This window comes from Equus caballus, chromosome 27, assembly GCF_041296265.1.
Source record: "Equus caballus isolate H_3958 breed thoroughbred chromosome 27, TB-T2T, whole genome shotgun sequence".
Classification (NCBI taxonomy): Eukaryota; Metazoa; Chordata; class Mammalia; order Perissodactyla; family Equidae; genus Equus; species Equus caballus.
The window spans coordinates 36,368,435-36,391,125 of record NC_091710.1 but is presented as its reverse complement, the minus strand read 5'-3'; positions in this window follow the sequence as shown (position 1 = coordinate 36,391,125).

Here is a 22,691-nt window from a genome sequence, read left to right as displayed (position 1 = left end):
CTTGAAGGAGATTCATGGTTTTATTCTGTGTCTATTATAAGTGCTTAGAGCTCAAACTATTTAGTTTGAGTTTGAAGGATGTGGCAATGATAAGGATATTTAACTTTTCCTTGCACTATTTTTGAATTCTGAAAGCATTAAGAAAGTATATTACGGATGAAATACATTAGGACAATCACCTTACATTAAGATATAAAGCTCTACCTAGATATTAAAAGGTATATGCATCAGTAAAAGTGGGACTGTCTTTGAAATAACGGGAAGAGACAAGGCTCATTTCTGCATGCTTCCAGCCGTGCCTTTTGGGCAGTCCCAGAAACCAGACAGCTTGTTTCTTCGTGGAAACCAGTTTTCATATCGCTAGTTTCATTTTTTTCTCCTACAGTGATATTCTCAAGAACTCAGGGGAGAACATTCTGTCTGCAATATACTCTATTTAACTCACGTCTACTGATGCATAAAAGGAAGGCACCCTCTTCAGAGAGTGGGGCAATTCCAACCCGAATAAGTGATGCCAAAATGGTACTACAAACAGTAGACAGAATAATGACTTTGCAAGCACCTAGATCTTTGTTTTAAACTTTCTACTCGTTACTAGCAAGTTGTTGCATTTTTCTGAGTATCAGTTTTCTCATCTGTGCAACGGGGTTGTCGTGTGGACTGGAGACTCTACATGTGAAGTGCCAGCGGACAGAGACTGCTGTCCTGTTAAGTCCTAGGGACCGATAATTGTGGGTTATTATCTCTGCTGAGGATCTCAGGAACTTGAATTAGACAAGTGGATGAGATATTTTTGGTGCTCCTACAAAACACTAAAGGCCAGTCTACTCATGCTCTTCATGAGACCACCTTGATCAAAGGAGGGTGCTTTATATTGGTAATGCACTCAGTGAATTGAAGCCTATCTATGTGCCAGGCATGATCTTCTTTATAATAACAGTCCTTAACTTCAGTATAGGCTTTCACCATCATTCTCAAATTGCATTAAGAAGCATTATATTGGGTGATTTTCTCATGACCATCCCAGAAGTTAGGCAGAGCAGACATTATTATCCCCTTTTCAAAGATGGTAAAATTGAGTATGGTAGTCAGGGTCCTGGCAGGAAACATACAGCTCATTCAATTTGGCTAACATGAGGATAGTTTAATAAGCACACTCTTTACAATCGTGTGGTCAGTATGTGAGGAAACCACAGAGGATAGGGCAGTATCCCAGGCTAGTGACAGCAGAAGCCATTGGCTCCGCTGGCCTGAAAGGGCAAAGAGAGATGGGAGGGGTTACCTGGACCCAGAGGGAGAGGGCTGCCTGACAGGACTGTGACCTCGTTCAGGAATGCAGACAATCCATAGGGATTCAACAGGAATGAAGCCAGGGGAATAAATATCTGAACTTCCTCTATTTCCCTTTTATCTATGGCCATTGCTCACACAAGCCAAACTCGATTGGAAGCCAAGGTTAAGCAAGCCCGCTAATGCAGTCCGTAATTCTTGTTCCACTAAGTTACAGAGAGAGTGGCGAACGACCAGTGGATCTGAAATGGCAAATGGGAATTATCCAGAACACTGCATTTTAACAAGGTCAGATGCTTTTGGCTAAGATAATACAAATTTGAAAGTGTGGACTAGACCTCAGGTGCTTTGGATTATAGACTGTTTTTTTTTTAATTAAACATATGTACTCTGTTATCTCTCTTTATCTCAATAAATATCCCCCTCCCATGTTTGTCCCTTTTATATAGTCTTTATTAATTTCTGCCTTGCACTATCCTCTCACTGTACAAGTCTGTCTACTCTCAACGCATCCAACCAGTCTGTTAGTTCATTAGTAGTAAGATGCTTTCTTTTTAATTATTACATCACTCTGTTCATTAGAAATAACACAAAGGATACTAGTTAAAATAATTCATTTATTTAATTCTTCATTTATTTAATAGTTATATAATGAGTGCCTAATGTGAGGCATAGGGATTAGTAAAAAGCAGACATGGTCCCTGCTCTCATGGTATTGTAAGATAGGCTTTTGTCAAATGATGGTACTAATTTATGCATAACTGCAAGCTGAGATAAGTGCTCTGAAAAAAGGGACATTCGCATGATTTTGACCTTGGATTTTAGGGACAGCTTCCCTGAGCAAGTGATGCTTCACCTGAGAGCTGAAAGGTGAGCAGGAGTTAACAAATTGAAGAGGGGGATAGGGTGGAGAATTTTACAGACAGTGGGGACATCATGTGCAAAGTCCCTGTGGCCGTGGGGAGCATGACACATCCAATAAAATAAAGCCCATATGAGAGGGGCACAGTGAAAGGGAAAGAGAGGGTGGGAGGTGGGCCCAAGGAGAAGGCCAAAAGGAAGACTGGACAGTGCCTTGAGGATCTGTGTTGGATTTTGGTAATTTTCCTAACAGCAATGAGAAGCCATTGAAGGATTTAAAGCTGGGAATGACATGCTGAAATTTTCATTTTGACAAAAATCACTGACATTGCAGTGTTGGAGGAAGAGTTGGGAGGGGTCAGAGGGGAGTCAAAGAGACTGGTTAGAAGGCTGTTGAAGACATTGAGACACAGTGTCTTATAAAATGGAATGTCATAGTTGATTTAACCATTCTTTTATTCATTGCTTACATTTCCCCTCCTATTGTAAACAATGCTAAAAAGATTATATTTTCATGTGCTTGCTAGTTTGTGCATGTTTGTGTGAACTTCTCTAGAATAGATCCCCTGAGTTTCTTCAGGAAACTATGTCTTCCTCATCATAAACCTGGGTGAGTTAGGTGGAACCAGATTCACTTTAGCTTTTGAGGTGTCCCTGTGACCCAGGCCTGCCAAGCAGAGCACTTATTCCCAATTTTGGAGATTTTGCAGGGATTATTGCAAAGAGAGAGAGACACTTTTGATGGGGATGCTGATAAATACTAGCTTTAAGCTGGAGATAATGGCAACTGCCACTTCAAGTGGAGAAGATGGCTCCAACAAAGAGGAAAGCAATGCCCAGTTATATCGACAGACCAATTTCTAATCATCTGTTTGAGTCCATAGATTTAGAGATGCTTGAGGCAAGGACTACTTCTGGAATTGTATGTTCTAATAAATTCCGCATTGATGTTGAAGCTAATTTGAGTTTGGTTTCCCCCTTGCAACTAAAAGTGAAATAATAAATGAATAAATAAAGCTAAATTAAAAATCAAATCAGTGAGATCTATTACATTGCTATAAAAATTAATACTTACTAAATTCCAAAGAATTGTTTAGCCCCAACCAATATTAGTTATCCTCTTGGAGCATTGACTCTTGAATGGAAAGAAATTATACTTGTAAACATAGAGAATCGCTACAATGCATAATAAGCTATGCTGGGAATTAACAAAAAGACAACTGTGAGAGCGATTCTTTTAACAATATTAGGAATACCTCTTGCTCCTTGCTAAGCATGTCTACCAATAAAAATCATTCAGATGGGAATAAGTGTAACTATTATCTAAGTTTCAAATACTTGAATGTTATTACAGAGAACGTGGGGATATATTGAAGCAGTAATGAAAAGTTCCATGAATTGCCCTGCGTAGTCTGTATTGAACGATTTGGGAGGATGGATGATTTAGAGCTTCTTGATTCTGCTTCTTTAAGCTAAGTGTAGAGCAAATAAAGGATCTTAATAGAGACCAACTGTAACAACAGCTATTATATCCATTTTAATGGTCTGAAAGCAGATCCCTAGGAGAAATTTCTATCTAGCATTATTCCCCCAAGTAGCTGCTCTTTTCCTGAGAACTTGGTTTGCTTTTGTCTTGTTGGCACTTGAAGGGACCAGGTTTTCCTTTTTTGGAATAGTTCTTAGAGAAAGTTTACTACCAAAACTGACATCAAACTATTAAGAATGGATGTTGTTTAACTCTTTCATGAATTTAGTTTTGTCTCTATTCCTATCTACCTTTCTTCTTTTGTTATACACACACACATATATACACACAGAAATTTATGTATTCACATACACGCATATGGATGATTTTTTTCAGTGATCTACCTAAATTTATACTAACTATACTATTTATACCATCATGTTGTATTTTATTTACAGTTTTCAGTTACATGAATTATTTCTGTAAGAAAGTAACTAAAAGTGACTTAAGGAAGTATTTTAAAAGGTAAAGTATTTATTTATTTATTTGCTAAATTATAGGGAAGAGCAAAGAGTTGAAACAAGGATAAAGTTATTAGAAAGGCTGATTTAAAATATCGAGTGCATTATTGAATTTGGAATTCCCATTCCTCTATTTTAAATCCCAATGAAAGAAAATGGCACTGATGGCAAACTTGTTGCCTTCTAACAAAACTAGTAAAGTTCTGTCAGGAAAGGATATCTGATTATCTGTTCCCAGTCAATTATTTGTTTACATTCTCACTAAAATATTCATGAAAATGTAGTACAGGATAAACATGTAGGATACTGGAAATTGACTGATAAATGCCTTATGACATGATCTAGAAGGAATTAATGCCATTAGTGGCAAAAATTCCCTCCTTGATCAAACTTTAGTCAGATTCTTCTGAGCCCACTTCTCACCTAGGCCTCCACCTTGGCTTTCTGTGTCCATGCCTTGCTGAGCATAGTTTTAATGAGAATTCCCTGATCCTTAATAGGCGATCAAGTTCCTCTTCTCCCATCCTTGATATTTAAGTCCTTGGTCTGCCTTTAGCAAGAAACCTCTTAAACCAGTTTAGCAAAGATTCCTGATGTCTCCTCTTAGTAATTCTCATCCACTGACTCCTTCACTCTGCCTGTAGATAATAAATCCCCAGCTGTCTTTGCTGTATTCAGAGTTGAGTACAGTTCTCAGCTGCCCAGCTAAACTGAAGTCTTGCTCCTCTACTGCAGTAGTTTGAACAAAGTCTGTCTTGCCATTTTTAACATGCTTCTGGTGCAAAATTTTCCTTTACATTAGTAAGCAATTAATTGATATAATTATACACATGCACACACACATGCATACACACATCCTATTCAGGCTACAGCATATGACACATTGCAACTTTGCTTCATGAAGTCGACCATCCGAAAAGTAAGAGGCTACACGTTGTGAAAGAAAAACATAATTCACATTTGTTAAAGAAGAGTGAGGCAGACTTTATTCAGGAGGATTATTGGAATAGATATAGGGACTACTGCCTGGAAGTTTTACACTAAGGGAGAGAGACTGGGCTCAACTACAAAGACAACACAGAAAAATAGAAATTTATAACCAGGGAGCAGGGTGTGTGTAGCGGGTCAGTGGATGGAAAATACTAAGAGGAAACACCAGAGGTTGGGGGGATTCTGACTAAACTGACCTAACAGAAGTTTTGCTGTAGACAGGCAAGGGTGATGAGACATCACCTGAGGGATGGTGGAGGAGGAGGAACCTGATCAAGTCACGAGGGTGATCAGATATTGAGGGCAGGGGAATCCGGCTAAGCTGATTGAGCAGGATTCCTGCTAACGTTGGACAATGCAGAGATGAACACAGAAGCCCGAAAGTCAGAGCCTCGTCAGGAAGAGAGTTCAGAGGAGACTCACCATATTTGGTCAAGGAGAATCTTTGTTAATACCTCCCAAATATCTGTTTTCTGACTCAAAAGTTTAGAATTATTATACGTAGAGAGAAAGAGAAATGTTTTCCTACATTTAAAATGATATCCAGCGAGGCAGGAAGAAACCATTTCTCCATCCCTCATCTCTCCACTTATTTTCTTGATCTTGAGAGAAATGCGAAAATCCCAGTAAATTACTGGAAAGGAAGTAGGAGTGGAGTGCTGGTACAGAACATGTTGTGAACTTCAGACCCAGGAGAAGGACAAGCTGGGAAACATTTTTTCCACTATGTCAGTTTAGACACCAGAGAACTGGGCAGTAGAGAAAAGAAGCAGATTAATTGGGAGAAAGTCTATTAGAAACAAGAAATTTGGCATGAAACTATTGACATCAACTGCCCTCCAGCTACAGATCCGAGGATAGAGAAAAGAGATAAGGAATGAGGAAAATGAAATGATCTTATGTCTATCGATCTCTTTGGCTCAGGGATAAGTAAGAATAAAAAATAATTGCAGGCTACTAAAATCATTGCAGAATAAGGAGAAAAAAACAATCTCTCCTGATGGGGAAAAGCAAAACTCTAAAAATGATCTATTGCAGGGTCTATTTAAAAATTCCAGGAAAATGTAAGAATCTATGGAATGAAGAAAGATACGGCCTCTTTGGAAAAGGAGCAACAGGTCATGTGGAGAGAACAAACGGAGATAAAATGTGAAAAAATGCAAGTGTAGGTAAGAGAACAGCACAAAAAGGGAGGTAAATAAAGGATCTGAAACAAATAAAACCACAATATTAAAATGGAAATTCATACTGGCAGTAAAGAATGGAAATTCTTCTGAAGAAAATCCAATGGTAATGTAGAGAGCAACTTCAATACTGTTCCCTAAATGCAGAGGAAGAAACATAAAACTAAAATAATGAGAGAAGATGACAGAGAATCTAGAGTGTTCATATGCATAACAGATGTTCCTAAATTTAGTTCAAGACAAAGTGTAAAGAGAAATGTGAAGAACATCCATGTTAGTCTGCTGGGACAGTCACGGCCAGTTTCTGGTGAGGCCTCTCCTCCTGGCTTGCAGACAGTTGCCTTCTCGCTGTGTCCTCCCATGGCCTCTTCTCTCTGTGCACGTGGAGAGAGAATCTCTGGACTCTTTCCTCTTCCTTTAAAGGCACCAGTCCTGCTGGATTAGGGCCCCTCCCTTATGACCTCATTTAAACTAACTTTCCTCCATGAAGCAATTATCTCCAAATATAGTTGCATTGGGGTTAGGACTCCAACATCAGAATTTTGGAGAGGACACAACTCAGTCCATAACAACACCCGTTCAGGAAAAAACAGGTTTCAAAAAGCCCCCTAAACAACTAGGATCATAGTTCAAGGATGTGACCTTAAAATTCAGAAGACAGAAGAGGAAGATCCAAGGAGTTTTGATGGGAAAACATTATAACTCAATTTATATGCATGTTAGTAATTCAGTTGTTAGAAAAACAAAGATAGAAATTAAAAACAAATAAAAGCACATGAATGAGGAAGATATAACATTAATGGAGATTAAACACAAATTTGAATTATTGTTATATATTTCATTATAAAGCTAAAAATAAATATTAAAAAATTTTCTGGGAAGAAATTTTAAACTCAATGAAATATTTCCAATTCAAAACATGCGAAAACTAAAAAGTTGGTGGCTGAAAAAAGCAATGAAAATGTACCAAATGCCTTGTTTAAAGTAGATTGACACAAAGATTCTCTGTCATTTTTGACACTCTTCACACAAACATGCTTCAGAAATGTGGGCTAATGATAAACTTTGAAAACATGGAGGTAATTATGTCACTTGTTCAGTTATTTTCATTTTTCTTATTGAGGGCACATTATATCTGCCTCCTTGCAGGAAGTCAAGTGTATATGATGTAAAATGTCAAAAAATCGTTACCGGTGAAAAAATGAGAAGAGGTGTCATGCAAGAACATACAAAAACAGAGATAGCCTCATAATATTTATATAAGATAATGCATAGTCCAAAACAAATCATAAAGGATGCAAAGCTGCATTGTTCAACATGGTAGCCCCCAGATACATGTGGGTATTTAAATTTAAAATAATTTAAATTAACTAAAGTTCAAAGGGCAGTTCCTCAGTCACGCTATCAACATTTCCAGCGATCACTAGCCATGTGTGGTTAGTTGCTAATGTCTCGTACAGCATAAACACAGAACATTTCCATCATGGCAGAAAGTTCTGCTGCACAGTGCTGTCCTAAAAGGTAAATTAATATCGATAAAGGTAAAATGCACATATCAGAATTGCCTTTGGAACCTTTTTCTATTTCACAGATGGACCCACTCTGTCTTTCAAATGTTCTACCATTTGTAGAAAATAGTAAGGCGGATGTGAAAAAAGTGTATGTAGAGGAGTGTTCATTATAGTATTATTTACAATATTGAAATATCAGAGATAGTTTTGCCCAATAATATTACAATGTTGCTTAAATAATGTTTGTTAAACTATTAGGCAAGCATTAAAATTTGGTTTAGCCTTTTTAATTGAAGTAGAAAGATATTTGTGATGCATTGTAAAAAAGAAGTAGTGCTAAAATGGATATGTGACAGTTTCACATATACATATATTTATACACACACGTTCATATAGGAAAGTCTGGGAGAATTTACGCAACATTATTTACCTCTGGGTAATGGAGTGTTAAAGTTTATGTGTGTGTATCTGCTTATCACTCTTTCTCTCTCTCTCTCTTTTTTTTCTTTTTAACAAGGATCAGGTTTTACTTGTCTAACAAGTTTAAAAATTGGCATTAAAAGATGATTTAGAAAACTACTGTTTTCTATGTATTTGATACATACTTCATTTGGTGAACTATTTAGGATTGACTCTTTTTGCCCACGTAAAAGATGCACTTTTTAAAGTACACAATTAATACATCTCTCACGGAGAGCGCTTCAATAGCAGCAAAGTGCTATCAGTCCCAGATCTTAATTATACTTCAATAGAAATTGACTCTGGCTGACTGTTTCAAGCAGAAAAGAAACTGATTAAAAGGGTATGGGTGGCTCACAGAATCTCTAGGGGGCCAGGGAAGCAGAGCCAGAAGAACTGCCAGGAACCACTCATTGTGAGCACACTTCTGAAATCTGGACAGTGGCTTGCCTTGCTGACACTGCAGGCAGTGAACCAGACACGATGACCGGCACCATTGCCACTCCTGTCAGAACTGCAGCTGCCAGAGGGGATGCGCCGCAAGCCCCTTTCCTGGACTTCGCTAGCTCTTGATTCAAAATCCACTTGATGATGTTGGGTCATGAGCTTGTGCCCGAGCTGCAAAGGGAGGCTGGAGGAGCAAGTGTGTGGCATTTTCAGCTTTTGTACTGTGAGACGTTTCTAGATCATGGCAGCCCCCAAAGGGGAATGATGCCTCACATGAGTACTCAAGTAAAATAGGAAAGCCCTCCGCTCCATCACCATCATCTGCCTCTTTCCTACTCCTTCTTGTACCTGCCTATAGTAATTATGATATGACTTTAAGGGTACAGTATTTTGTATGAACTGAACCACGAAATCATTGAGGGTTTACTATGTGTGTAAAAAAACCCACTTTTTAAAATGTTTTAGCTGTAATAGCACATGCAATTTCTATGAACACCCATATCAAGTAGTTGTTATTAGTATTGCCATAAATTTAGCCACAGAGAAGTTATGAAAATTGACCAGGGTCATGGAGCTAATGAGCAATATGATAAAGATTTTAACCCAGAAATTTGAGTCCAGAGCTCACACTCCGAATTCTGAAGCTAGGTTGCCTCCATATCTTCAAATAACTCTTTTGTGGTGGTTGTGATGGGAAATGTGTATATATTTACTCTTAACCAGATTTATTAAAACATCTTTCCATGCCAGTACTAAATGAGTGGGAACAAAGCTATCATTTTGCCATTGGTGTAGAGGCTCAATCTTACCTTGCTTAGGGTGAACCTGGGGATGTTTTTGTTTGTTTTGTTTTACTTTGGACATGAGACTGTGATATGCATGAAAAATGTCAGTTTCTTTTTTCCAGGGAAGAAAACATTTGTCAACAAGGGAACATTTCCTTTGCTGAGTTTCTTCCCACTTCCCTTTCTTTCCAAACTTGTTTGAAAACATTTTGAGTTCTTGGTTTAAATATTGCATTTCTCAAGGTCAAAAAAGAAATTTGGATGAACTTGTAAATTAAACATCAGAAGATAAATTAATGAAGGCAAAGGGCAACTGATTACTAATTCCTTTCGTTAAATGTGTATGGAAATTACTCTTGTCCCCCCAGAGTTAGCGTTTCCCAGTTGCAGGTGATATCTATTTAAATTCTACAACTCTTCCAAACTTTAAGAGAAAGTAAAACATATTAGTACTACTTCTTTTCAAATAAAAGTACTACGGTACACAGATGAGCTATGTAACTGGAATCAGTGGCTAGGATAGAATGTAATATACACACAGGCAGGTGAGTTTAGTATGCAGACATGGTGACCAGGTCCGTCTATTTTGCTTTCTGTAAAGGTCAACACACAGCTTATACATGTGATTGCTCAAAAATTGCCAATTAGGACAACATTTTTGAAGAACATCTGACTGTGTGACTTCACATTATTGTGTTAATGATTATTAGTTATCACAATTATTTCAAATTTTAATAATGCCCCCAAACTATGAAAATAATACTCTTCTTTCCCAATCATTAAAAAATAAATTGAATATATATATATATATATATATATATATATATACTCAATGTCCATTTCAATCTCAATGACATTGCTTGTTTGCTTTTCTAGCACCATTAAAATATCAAGTAGCTCCTTTCCTGTCAGCATCTTTCAAGAAAAACTGGTGATTTTCCATCAGACTTTTGACTTGTCAACTTGCGCAAATTGACTTGATGCCACTGCTATGAAGCATTTAACAAATCACTTTCTTTTCCCATCTAGTTGCTGTTTCATTAGCTGTGACTGTCACATTTTCAACACTTGCATAAATGCATGGATTTCCTGAAGAGCCAAGAACTAGACAAATAGGATTTAAACATATTCATAGAACACTCTACTTGGGGCAATCACTTGGGGCTTTATAAAATTACACAAAGGACTAGTTCTCAGGAATAGGGTGACTATTTATTCCCAACGTGGAATCTATAGGTTATGTCTAGATTATATTTAGCTAAAGGAATCCATTTTGTCTTGCCAGATTTTCTGTCAGGTATTGATGCTCCAACTAGCTGCCAGTTAGCTGATTTCTTTCAATTCTGTCTTTTATAAGGAACATAACTTTCTCTGCCTAGCTTTTCTTTTTCTTCTTTTAGGGTTCCTTTTACTTTGCAAAATTAATCAAATATTGCTGTAATTCACACGGAGCCCTATTGTGTATGTATTATGGAACCAGAAATAATTTCGAGAAGGAGGTATTGGACTTCTCTGCCCAATCCTTAGAACCAAGTAGTCAGAGTCAGTTTGGAAGATTATATCCTAAAGCTGTCAGCATTTGATTTAATCACCAATTTAAATGAGCATGTCAATTGGCTTGTTTATATTTTTCATACTAAATATAAACATTTTCTGTATAATTTCCAAGTTTGTGTAAAGTATATCAGTTTAAAATTTTAGAATATGCTCCAGCAATTACTGAGTCTCTTCTCTAAGAGGAATTCTAGAGGTATGAAAGAGGAGAAAGATCAAGAAAACTGTGGAAAACCCTTAGGGCAATGGGGGGCAGGGCAGGGCGTTTTGAAATAATTGGGTAAGGTGATGACTTTGACCTGGGGCAGGAGCCAGCCTCAAAGGCTATGGCAGAAGTAGGAAAGGAGGTATTAGGAACAGACATATTAGCAAGGTGGACCAAGATTACAAAACTAGTATAATGAAATTTTCTAAAACGTATTAGGAAGAGATTAGCAATATGTCTTTGAGCAAGAAAACATGAGAAAAGACCCAGCATAAATATTAGGCATAATTTTCTTGAAAGAATGAACAAAATATATAGACTAAATATCTGGAAACATAAAACTGAAGAGTAAATTAATGCATCAGAACTCTAGATTGGGGAAGTCTTCTAGAATAGGAGTTGGGAAATTTTTCTGTGCAGGGCCACATAGTAGATTTTAGGTTTTGTGAACTACACATGGTTTTTGTCCTGTAGACAATTGAAAAAAACTATTTAAAAATGTAAAAACCATTCTTCGCCTCTGGCTGGACAAAAACAGATTTCTGGCCAACTTGACCACTAGTTTGCTGACCTCTTGACTAGAAGGAAGAAGAAAAGCAATTGAATAGAAAATATAGAAGACTATTCTGAAATATGTATGGAAATGGAAAGGAATAATAGACAGGATACTGCAGAAGAATATGAGCAGAGAGAATCACCTATTGGGACCTATTATGAAGTTAAAGTAATTAAAAGGAGTATTACGGGGGGGGGGTGGGGGAGTGGGGGGGTGGGGGGAGAAACACCGCCGTCTATGGAATAGAATAGGGAGCTCAGAAAAACAGTCATTCATTCACGGAAATTTGATCTAGACAGACGTAGGAAAAAGAGGAACTCCTTAATAAATAAAACTGGAAAAAAACAGTTGTTCATGTGAGTAAAGACAAAATTGGATTCTTATCTCACAGATAGGGTTAGAAAAAACAAACCAAAATGAAGAAGAAAAAGGAAGAGGAGGAAGAGTAGGAGAGAAGCTCAACAACTTTAAAACTCTTAGAAGAAAATTTGTTATGTATCTTTCAGATCTTGTGTTAGAGAAATATTTCTTAGCTAAGATTCAAAGGCATTGTCTAAATAAGAAAAGATAGGTACATTTGATTTATTAAAATTGAAACCATTCATTCACTAAAAGACACTTTCAAAAGTGAAAAGACAATTTCAAGTTGATAGAAGATATTTACGATACAAAAACCCAGCAAAGGATTAATATCAAGGATGTGTAAAGAACTCCATAAGCTTTAAGAAAAGCACAAATAGAAAAGCAAACTTCCCTGAAAAGAAAAACATACGGCCAGAAATCATATGTAATAAGTAAAATGCAAATCAAGACCATGATGAAATACTATTTTATACCTCTTGCACAGTCAAAATTCAAAAGTTCCACCGTACCAAATTTGGGAGAGACTATGGATGTGCATTTACATACCCTATGGGACAGTGATTTATGCAACCAAGAGAGATTTTTGCGTCTATACAACACAGAGATGTATAGGAACATTCATAGCACTGTTGTTTAGAATAGCAAAACCCTGGAAACAACCAAAAACCCATTATATGAAAGTAAATAAAAAACCAGCATTATATTTACAAACTGTAATAATTTATAGCACTCAAGTTATGGATGAATCTTAACAATATACTATTAAGTAAAAAAAGATGTTCCAGGTGTTAATGCATAGACTGATACACTTTCTATAAAATTAAAAAAAAAAACACTACCGTTTATCAACATGCTTTTTAGGAATACATCTAGATGCGTTGACACGATGTAAAAAGGAAAGCAATGGAATGGGGAGCATGGAATTCAGGGTGATGGTACCTCTACTGGGGGAGGCAGGGAGATGGCATGGGGTTGAAATCATATAGCAAAACGTAGCTTAAAGGTCAAGGTCCTCACTTTTGTGTGGGAAGATGTGCTAAAAGGTGCTTATTTCACTATTACAAATAATTAGTTAAATGAACTCAGGCCGTTATGGGCCAATGATGAGTGTGTCATGTACAAATGATTTACATGAATCTATAACCCAGTTATTGTACCCGAGGTCCAATTAAAAAAAGTTAGAGTGGATATCTCTCCTCCTAACTTCTCAAATAAAAACTAATTTTCTATATTATTCAGAATGACAAGTAACTTGGGACCACTAACTACTCTTCAGTAGGGAAGAATCATCAGTTTATATTTGCTAGGACAAAAGGCCAGTTCCTTCTAAATAACATTTAAAAAATGTCTTAGACTAGGGCTGGCCCCATGGTGTAGTGGTTAAGTTCTGTGCATTCTGCTTTGGCAGCCCATGTTCACAGGCCAGATCCCAAGCACAGACCTACACCACTCGTCAGCCATGCCATGGTACCAACCACATATAAAGTGGAGGAAGATTGTCACAGATGTTAGCTCAGGGCTAATCCTGCTCAAGCAAAAAAAAGAGTAGGTAGGATTGACAACAGATGTTAACTCTGGACTAATTTTCCTCAGCAAAAAAAAAAAAAAAGAAGTCTTAGATTTTAGCTTTGCAGATGATATAGTATTAATACATAAGCTGCTCTACTTTTGAAAGGCTGTGCTCAGTCCACTAGTACCATAAGCCAAAGGACACTAAAAGAGTTTAAGATTATGAGTGAGTCTTGGAAAGTGTTAAAACCAGGCCTATTCTAGCCTTTCCTGATATAAATTCTATTTGAATCTTTTCACCCTATAGACCAGTTTCATTTTCGTTAAATACTTGTTGAGGTAGCTAACCCTTTTTTACGATCTCCCTGAATGGTCTAGATCTGATAATCCTTTGAATGTCTACATTCATAGCCTCATCACTCAGTTTTCTGTTTTGTAGATTTGAAAAAAGGCCTGGAACTATCCCTGATGTGACAAAATTTCACCAGTGCAATATTTATTGTGCTTAGCTTTCAGCTATCAATAAACTCCTAGCCAAATATTGGTTTGCATCCAATAACAGTGTGGACTTTCTAGTCCTGAAAGTTCTTCAGTTCTAAAGTGATCATGGAAATTATTTTAGATATTTATTTAGTTGGTATTAATGACTGGCAATATTCTTGCTCAATTGGGAGTTGAAGAAAACTCAGAATTTTCTAATAACCAACTATTAATTAATGTAGACATTTGTGTCTATGTCAAAGTAAAAGTTGCAAAAATAGATTTGCATATGCGAGCAAATTAAGAGATTAAAATTACATAAGATTTCATTTTAAAATAAATTTACTTAGTTCAATAGAAAGAAAAATTTTATGAAAATATAGTATGGGTATTTGGAGATTATAGCAAAGTCATGAAGGCGAAAAGTGAACGGATGGTTGAAGAGTGGCTAACATTGCTTCCTGATGGAACAGGCGTCAAATCTTCGACCATAACTGTTTTCTTCCTTTATTCTCTTCTGAGAAAGTTGTATTATAAAATCTTGGGATTCTATGAAATATCAATAGTTCTTTAATAGATGAAAAATATTTGAGGATCACAAGGGAAGTATTAATGACTTTTAGGTTACTAAGAGAACCTGGTTCAAGCCTCATAATAATAACCTATTTACTACACACCATCTGTCAGGCCCAATCCCAAGCACATTACATGTCTTCAATCATTTAATCCTCACAACAATCCTATGAGACAGTAAAATTTTGCAAATTATATATCTGCTAAGTGACTTGTATTTAAAATATATAAATATCTATTACAACTCAATAATAAAAAGACAACTCTGAAAATTGGGCAAAGGATCTGAGTAGACATTTCTCCAAAGAATACAGACAAATGACCAACTGCTATTTTCATTCTATAGATGAGGAAACTGAGGCACATGGGGGCTAAAAAGATCGCTCATGGTGGCACAGTCAGGATTTCAACCTATGCAAACTGGATCATACCCTCTACACAATGACTACATCTTAAAGTTATCTCCCTTATGGCGTTAAAATCAATTTTCAAAACTCAGGACAACATTTGTCCAGAAGAATCTAAGTATTACTGCCTTAACAAACTGTATTATTTTGAATAGAAGCCAACCCTATGTTGAAACCAAAAGAAATTTTTGTACAGACATGGCAAAAAGTTGGTTTAGAGACATTTAATTCTTAAAATTCAGTCTATTTCACTAGCATGTGGTGGTACTGATGTCTGTTTCCCTGCCTGACAACTTACCTTCGCACCTGTACCAAGCTGTTAAAGCTCTGGTGTCAGAAATACAATCCAATAATGAGCAGAAAGGATGCTGTTCTCTTAATAATTCTGAGTCACCAACTCCTTGGATGAGAGAAGCCAAAGGAAAGAGAAGGTACTTTTTTTCCATCGGGGGGAACAAGTCCAAAACCAACTTCTCAACTGTAAAGGTACAGCAAAGGGCAACGAAAGAATGGGCAAAAAGAAAGTCTTTGGGCAATGACTTCAATTAGGTTCCTTTGTTTTCTTTTGTTTACACTTCCTTTCCTTTTCTTTCTTTTCTTCTCTCCTATTTGGCTTACAGACATTGAGAGGACTACTCTTCTGATCCATCAACACAGAAGTATTGCAACTGAGTAATTATAGAATACATGGAATAAAATTTTTCAGCAGGAGACTGATTTACTGCAAATTACTCAGCATGAATTTTAAATAACCTTACACATATTGGTAAGATTAAAACTATATACTGTTATTTTAGCTAGTCTAAAGTCAGAGAGGTCATTCATCTCTATGATTCGTAAATAAACTAGGCTCAGAGTTTTTCCCAGTGGCTTGGAATAGTGTCAATATGAACGTTAAGAAAATAATTTTCTTGGTCAAAATTATAATAAAAGAAAATATTTATTATTGGCACCAAAATTGGACTGGAGAGACTTACCTGATTGTGCAATTCATGTTGTTCTCCCTGTGCATGCTCTTCACTAGAAAGCATCTGGCAAATGAACACCTGAGCGGCAGAAAGGCGGGAGGATGGAATAATAGCTCTTCATATTGTTTAATGGACTGTACTGAAACAACGTTTTCGGATCATGAAACCTTCTGATTATTACCAAATAATTAGTGCTGCAAAGCACCATTAAGTTGACTTACCTTTTCATCCACCTGCATTAAGAGAATATAAACGGAAAACTCATGTAGCCTGGCTTATGTTCTGGTGTCAGAGATGGCTATCAGTTTACAGTTTCTCTAAAACCATGATGATTATGGGAGGGGCGCCGTTCCAGAGTGGTTAAGTTCGCGTGCTCTGCTTTGGCGGCCCAGGGTTTCGCCAGTTCGAATCCTGGGCGCGGACATGGCACCGCTCATCAGGCGACGCTGAGGCGGCGTCCCACATGCCACAACTAGAGGGACCCACAACTAAAGATACACAACTATGTACTGGGGGGGCTTTGGGAGAAAAAGGAAAAATAAAAAAACCATGATGATTATGCTGTTATAGCAAAGTGATGTATACTCATTTCTGAGTACCCCAGAGTTTGCTAAGACATTACGTCTTTTCAAAACCATACATATAAAGTTCCATTATTTCCTTCCCATCAAGCTCTACTTGCCTTTTTGATTATTAGTGCACTTGTGCATTTCTTTAGTAGCATTCCTAGACTACAGTTTTATGGATGAGGGAACTGTTGGGCTTGTGGAAAATGATGCCTGATGTTGCTATGTTATTTAGTAAGACTCTAGCAAATTGTACTCTAAAAGCCTCAAAGAGTTAATCAAACCATAAGTATATACTGTCAACTGGAGCAGGGCAAATTGGTCAATATGGTTTACCAGTTACCCAGATTATTGATGCTTCCAGATGAGAACCGGAGTCTATTTAACTAGAGTGTATTTCAACAGAGCAGACATGGAGTGACTAATGTCAGCTAGGTTGTTGGTTCTGCGTACAGGGTTGAAGTCTTATTAAATTGATCCAAGAATGAAACAAGCATAGATTGTAGCTTCAAATATTTGATAATTCAGGAGGGACCACACGATACATATACAAATAACTTTATATTGCTGGATGTGATTTGACCCATTACTAATTAATTCAACAAATATTTCTTGAGTTCTTATTATATGCCAAGCAATATTCTAAATCTTGGCATAACCATAGTAAATAGAAAGAGAAGAACCTAAGTTCTTTCGCTCAAGTGATTTATCTGAAGCATGAAACAAGCACATCTGATGAAGTTATTCAATATTTAAATACATTGTATATTTGTTAATACATTAAATTTTTAAGCCAGTAGCATTTAATCTACCTCAGTTTATCAATAGTTTACTTCTTCAGTTGGAGATACGGAATCTTCATATTTAACCAAAACAAGTGTATAATAGAGTTCTAAACTTTTTATTGTCTGTAAAGCAAATGCATTTATAACTCATTTTATTCATAACAAGTTTATTACCCCTCAGAGATCACACCTTCATGAGTCATATGATGGCTCTTTTCTCTGTCCAAAACTTGGACATAAGTGGTACCTTTTAGGAATCCTTGAAGACTTCTAAGACAAATTTTTGAATGACATTGAATGTAAGAGATCTTCCCTTGCCAGATGCATCATTATTTTGCATAGCATCATGACAGCAGAAACGTCCAAGGTGGGGTATCAAAAGGCTACGCTCTGAGTGAAGGATAAAAATAAATGAAACCACCATGTGGACAGAGAGAGCAAGGAAAGTTGCATGTCTCAATCTTAGCAGTAGGTAGTGGGAGGAAACAGAATGTATCTCCTCTGAGAATTTGAACCACGACCAGATTTATGTTCTGAATTCACACCGCCAACGTGGTCCAAAAACTCATGAAGAAATTTTACCTCAAAATGGTCTCAACAATGATCTATCCCAACAATGATCGAAGGACACTCTTGACTGCAAAATGCAAACTGATTTCAGAGGTGGCAAAATGTTAAAAGAATATACCTTATATTCATAAAACAAACAAAGTTTTGCTACATAAAACTGCATTTAGTGTTCCTGATGTTGAATTATAAACGGCTTATTTTTCAGATCGAGAAGTCAAGTTCATGTAGAAATTTCATCTGCAGCAACTTTCATGAAGAGATACTGAAAATAATCCCTAATATTTTGTAATTAAAGATCAAACATAAAGACCCTGTTATGAATTAGTTCCTTCTCTACAGTACATACCTGTTCATTTCTCTAAATGCTCAAATATGCCGAATTGGTCAGTTTCCTCTTGGGCCTGTTTTAGGTACTGGGCGTCCTCAAAGTTAGCAAGCATTTCTTCATTTTCTGTCACCATCCGCTGAATGGCCCCTAGTTCAGTACAGAACACTCAACAAATATTGGAATGAATTTAATCTGTGTTTTATAATGTTTTGGTTTATAGTACACCTCTCCAGAAAAGCATTTTTAGAGTAAGTTGATAAAAACCCAAATTCAAAATTTTTTGTCTGAGGGAAATTTCGAGTTTGTAAACCTTAGTATATGCCTCTTTATTTCTTGGGAACAATAGTTCACATTATAAATAGTCAAATAGTGTTACATTAGATTCACTGAAACAGACTGTAATGAAATCACTATTATTTTGAAAGGTGCACTTTTAAAGTTGTTTTTCTCTTAAAGTAATATCTTTTCTACCAGGGCCTAAGTGTAGCAGACACATTTATTTGGAACAATTTGAATACATCTAAAGAACTCTTTACATCAAGAGGAAATCACTTAAAAATTATCTTTCTCTAGTCAATTTCTTTGGGACTGAAACAGTTTTTTATGTTGCACAGAATCTTAATACTCAAAGTAATTATACGACTTTCTATACTTTAGAATCTTATATAAGTTAACCCAGTATTTCAATATGATAAAAACCTAAATTTATACTGAAAGAGGTGTGTCCAATATAGGGAAGTGCTTAGATAATACAAAATGTGGTTCTTAGCTTATTTTTTTCAGTAGAATTCAATAGTGCATACATAATTAAGCTATTAAGAATCTTGAAACAGTTTTATTCTTCACATTTGAGTTAAGAGACTTTTAATCTTTTCTCAACTCACGTACTAGCTACCTACCTTCAACCAGGTATTTCTCAAATATTCTTTTGCATTTGTCTGAATAGTGGAGGGGACAAATGTTATATGAGGTTTTCTTTAATTCATGTTTCTTTTGTTGCTATTTTGTTTTAAAATGAGTCATTCTTTTTTTTTCACTGTTTCTGTTTTTTGATTTTCTTCTGGGGGAGTGTACTTCTCCATGTAGGATGGAAGGTAGCTATTCTCAATTGTTCCACTTTTAATTTGTCACTGAGAGCGCCATTGATCATTGAACATTGTTTCTCTCATCCTCTTGTGGAAAAAACTTCTTTCCTTTACTTAAAGGAATTAGTTTCTGATATTTAAATTCGTGACTTCTCCCTCCTTTTGATTGTCACTTCGTTGACATTTGAGATGTGCTCTTCCCATTACACGCAGGAAAGTATGGACTAGATTTTGTGTACAGTTTTGGCTACACAGTCTAAGAGCTTGGGATATTTGGAAAGGATTTAGAAAACAGCCACAAATTTGATGAAAAAGTAATAAAATAAAAACTATGGAGAATGATTAAAAGGCAACATTGATGGGTTTTTTAAGGGTAGTCAACAAGACAGTGTGCGTTAGAGTGACATTCTATTTGGGATTCATTCTTACCTCATTCACAGGTATTAAACAGGAAAGCTCTTTTGTCAAAAAGCGAGTCTGAGCTTTTCTCTATTGATCTCTTTCCCTCACAATAACCTTTCTGTGTCTCGGGCTCACTCAGTCAACAACTTGGTTTGAAAGCATGATGTGAAGGAATTCGACTGAACCCATTCTAACCAGAATCACTTAGTAAATTATAAATAAAGCCTATAGCATAACTCTGCTTTAGGCTGGGACACTTTCCTAATTCCTAAGCCTTGTGGTTGTAGTTGTTTGCACTAATTTATCTTGCTTTCACCTCCCAGTTTCAATGGAAGCTACTAATATTAGTTTTTAAAAAGTAAAGCTTTCTCTTGTTTGGACCTTAGGAAGACACCTATTTGGCTTCTCTTGGAAACTGCTGCCAGTATGGTAAATTTCTCTACCAAAATCAGCAGGTGGCCCATGGCTTTGACTTTGTCTCCCGCTGGAGTCTTCAGCACTCTACAGTTCTTGCATGTGTAAGTGATCATCTTGAATGATCTTTCTTCTCTCTCTGTTTTCTGTCTCTGCTATTTTTCAGTACAGTGTATTTTATTTCCTGTTAATCTGTTTTTTTCTTAGGACTTATTGTCCACAATATCTTTCTACAATATTCTTATTTAAGTCCAACATTATACTTCACTCTATTTCCCATGAAAGAAGCTTGAAACTTCATCTTATAAAATAAAATATACTTCAGTTTAGATCTGCTGCTGGCAAGATGGTGGTGTCAACACAAGAACGTGCCACAAAATAATTTATAAATAAGTAAAATATAGATTAGTAATTAAAAAGAAAATGACTGTTATGTGCCTATCAGAAATCTGAAGTATTTCTGATAAACGTGTTATTGATGAGACCTTGTGGAAAAACAAAGTTGACGACTGTTGTATAATTATCTTCCTGAGAGAAACGGAATGTTCCCTCTCTACCCCTGGCCTTGGAAAAAAGAAGACAGATGACCTGGTAAGATCCCACAGACCATTTTGTCTGAGAAGTAAAAATTGTTTTTCCCTAAGAGATGGAAGCCCACAGGAAGCTGAGGGGTGTGTCAAGGATCTCCATCTCATTACTCCCTGCCTCTGTGGTTCAGGACACTGGGGCAGGTGCATTAACAGTGAACTAACTCAAAAACAAGACCAGGCACAGCCATGGACCTTTCTCTAAGGGTACTATCTATATCTGTGCAGAGATGTAACTCATGATCACGGCTCTGCCAATGATTAGAGGTTCATTTTCCTTTTCATTATTTCAAATTAATAAGGATTATATACTGCCAGACTTTCATTTTTTCCTTAAATTCAGATCTGATGTTTCCTTTAGGAAGTACTTGGGTATTGAGTAATACTCGTCTTGGTGATAAGTAACAAAATTCTTGCCAGACTATAAGACTACCCTGGGTCATCATGGAGACTTCTAGAAAAGCATGAGGAAACAAACAAAAAAAATGATGGTGGGTATGAAAAGGTCCTTCATATTAGTAGATGGGGTCCTTTCTGGAGATTCAGGAGATTTATCCCTTCTGAATATATAATTTAAGAAATATTCACAAGACATTTTAGTGCTACTTTCAAATCATTTAAAAATTATTTTCCATGAAACTCCTCAATAAAAAGGGAGTAATCTGAGTTGAGCAAAGACTGTGGAGAGATTAAAAAAACCCACAAAAGCCCAGGTGCTGAATTAAAAATAATGAAGGAGGTAAACGAATAGATGATTTGACCCAAAAGAAGATTAACTAATGAAAGGTAAAAACAAGCTACACAGATTCTCCCAGAACACAGAGGAAAAAATGAGAATAAAGACTGGAAGATAATAATAAAAGAGGGATCTGACCCTGTAGATCATAAGCTTCTCAAGAGACAATGAAGCAATTGGGACCACGAACGCATGCTCCATGAAAAAACCTGATAAGCTGAACTTCATTAAAATTAAAAATTTCTACTCTGTGAATGACTCTGTCAAAAGAATGAGAAGATAAGCCACAGACTAGGAGAAAATATTTTCAAAGAAACATCTGATAAAGGAGTGTTATCCAAAATATACAAAGAACTCTTGAAACTCAACAATAAGAAAATGAGCAACCTGATTAAAAAATAAACAAAAGACTTGAACAGACACTTCACCCAAGAAAATATACAGATGGGAGGTAAGTTAATGAAATGATGTTCAACATCACCTGTCATTAGGGAGATGCAAATTGAAACAGCAATGAGATACTGCTACACACTTATTTGAATCGCTAAAATAAAAAACACTGTCAACACCAAATGTTGGCAAGAATGTGGAACAGCAACAATCATTGTTGGTGGGAATACAAAATGGTACAGTCACTTTGGAAGGGTTTGACAGTTTCTTACAAAACTAAGCATATGCTTAGCATTTGATAGTTCCTTGGTAAAGAACAAAAGACTTGAAAACTTATGTCCACATAAAAAGATGCATAATGCTGTTTGTAGCAGCTTTACTCATAATTGCCAAAACTTAGAAGCAACCAAGATGTCCTTCAGTAGGTGACTGGATAAATAAACTGTGATACATCCAGACAATGGAATATTAGTCAGGAATGAAATGAAATGAGCTATCAGGCCATGAAAAGTCATGGAGAAAACATAAATGCATGTTACTAAGTAAAAGAAGCAAGTTGAAAAGGCTACACTGTGTATGCGTCCAATTATTAGACATTCTAAAAAAGGCAATTACGGAGACAGAAAAAAGATCAGTAGTTTCCAGGGGCTGTGGGGAGAGAGGGATGAATAGGCAGGGAGCAAAGAGCAAAGGATTTTTA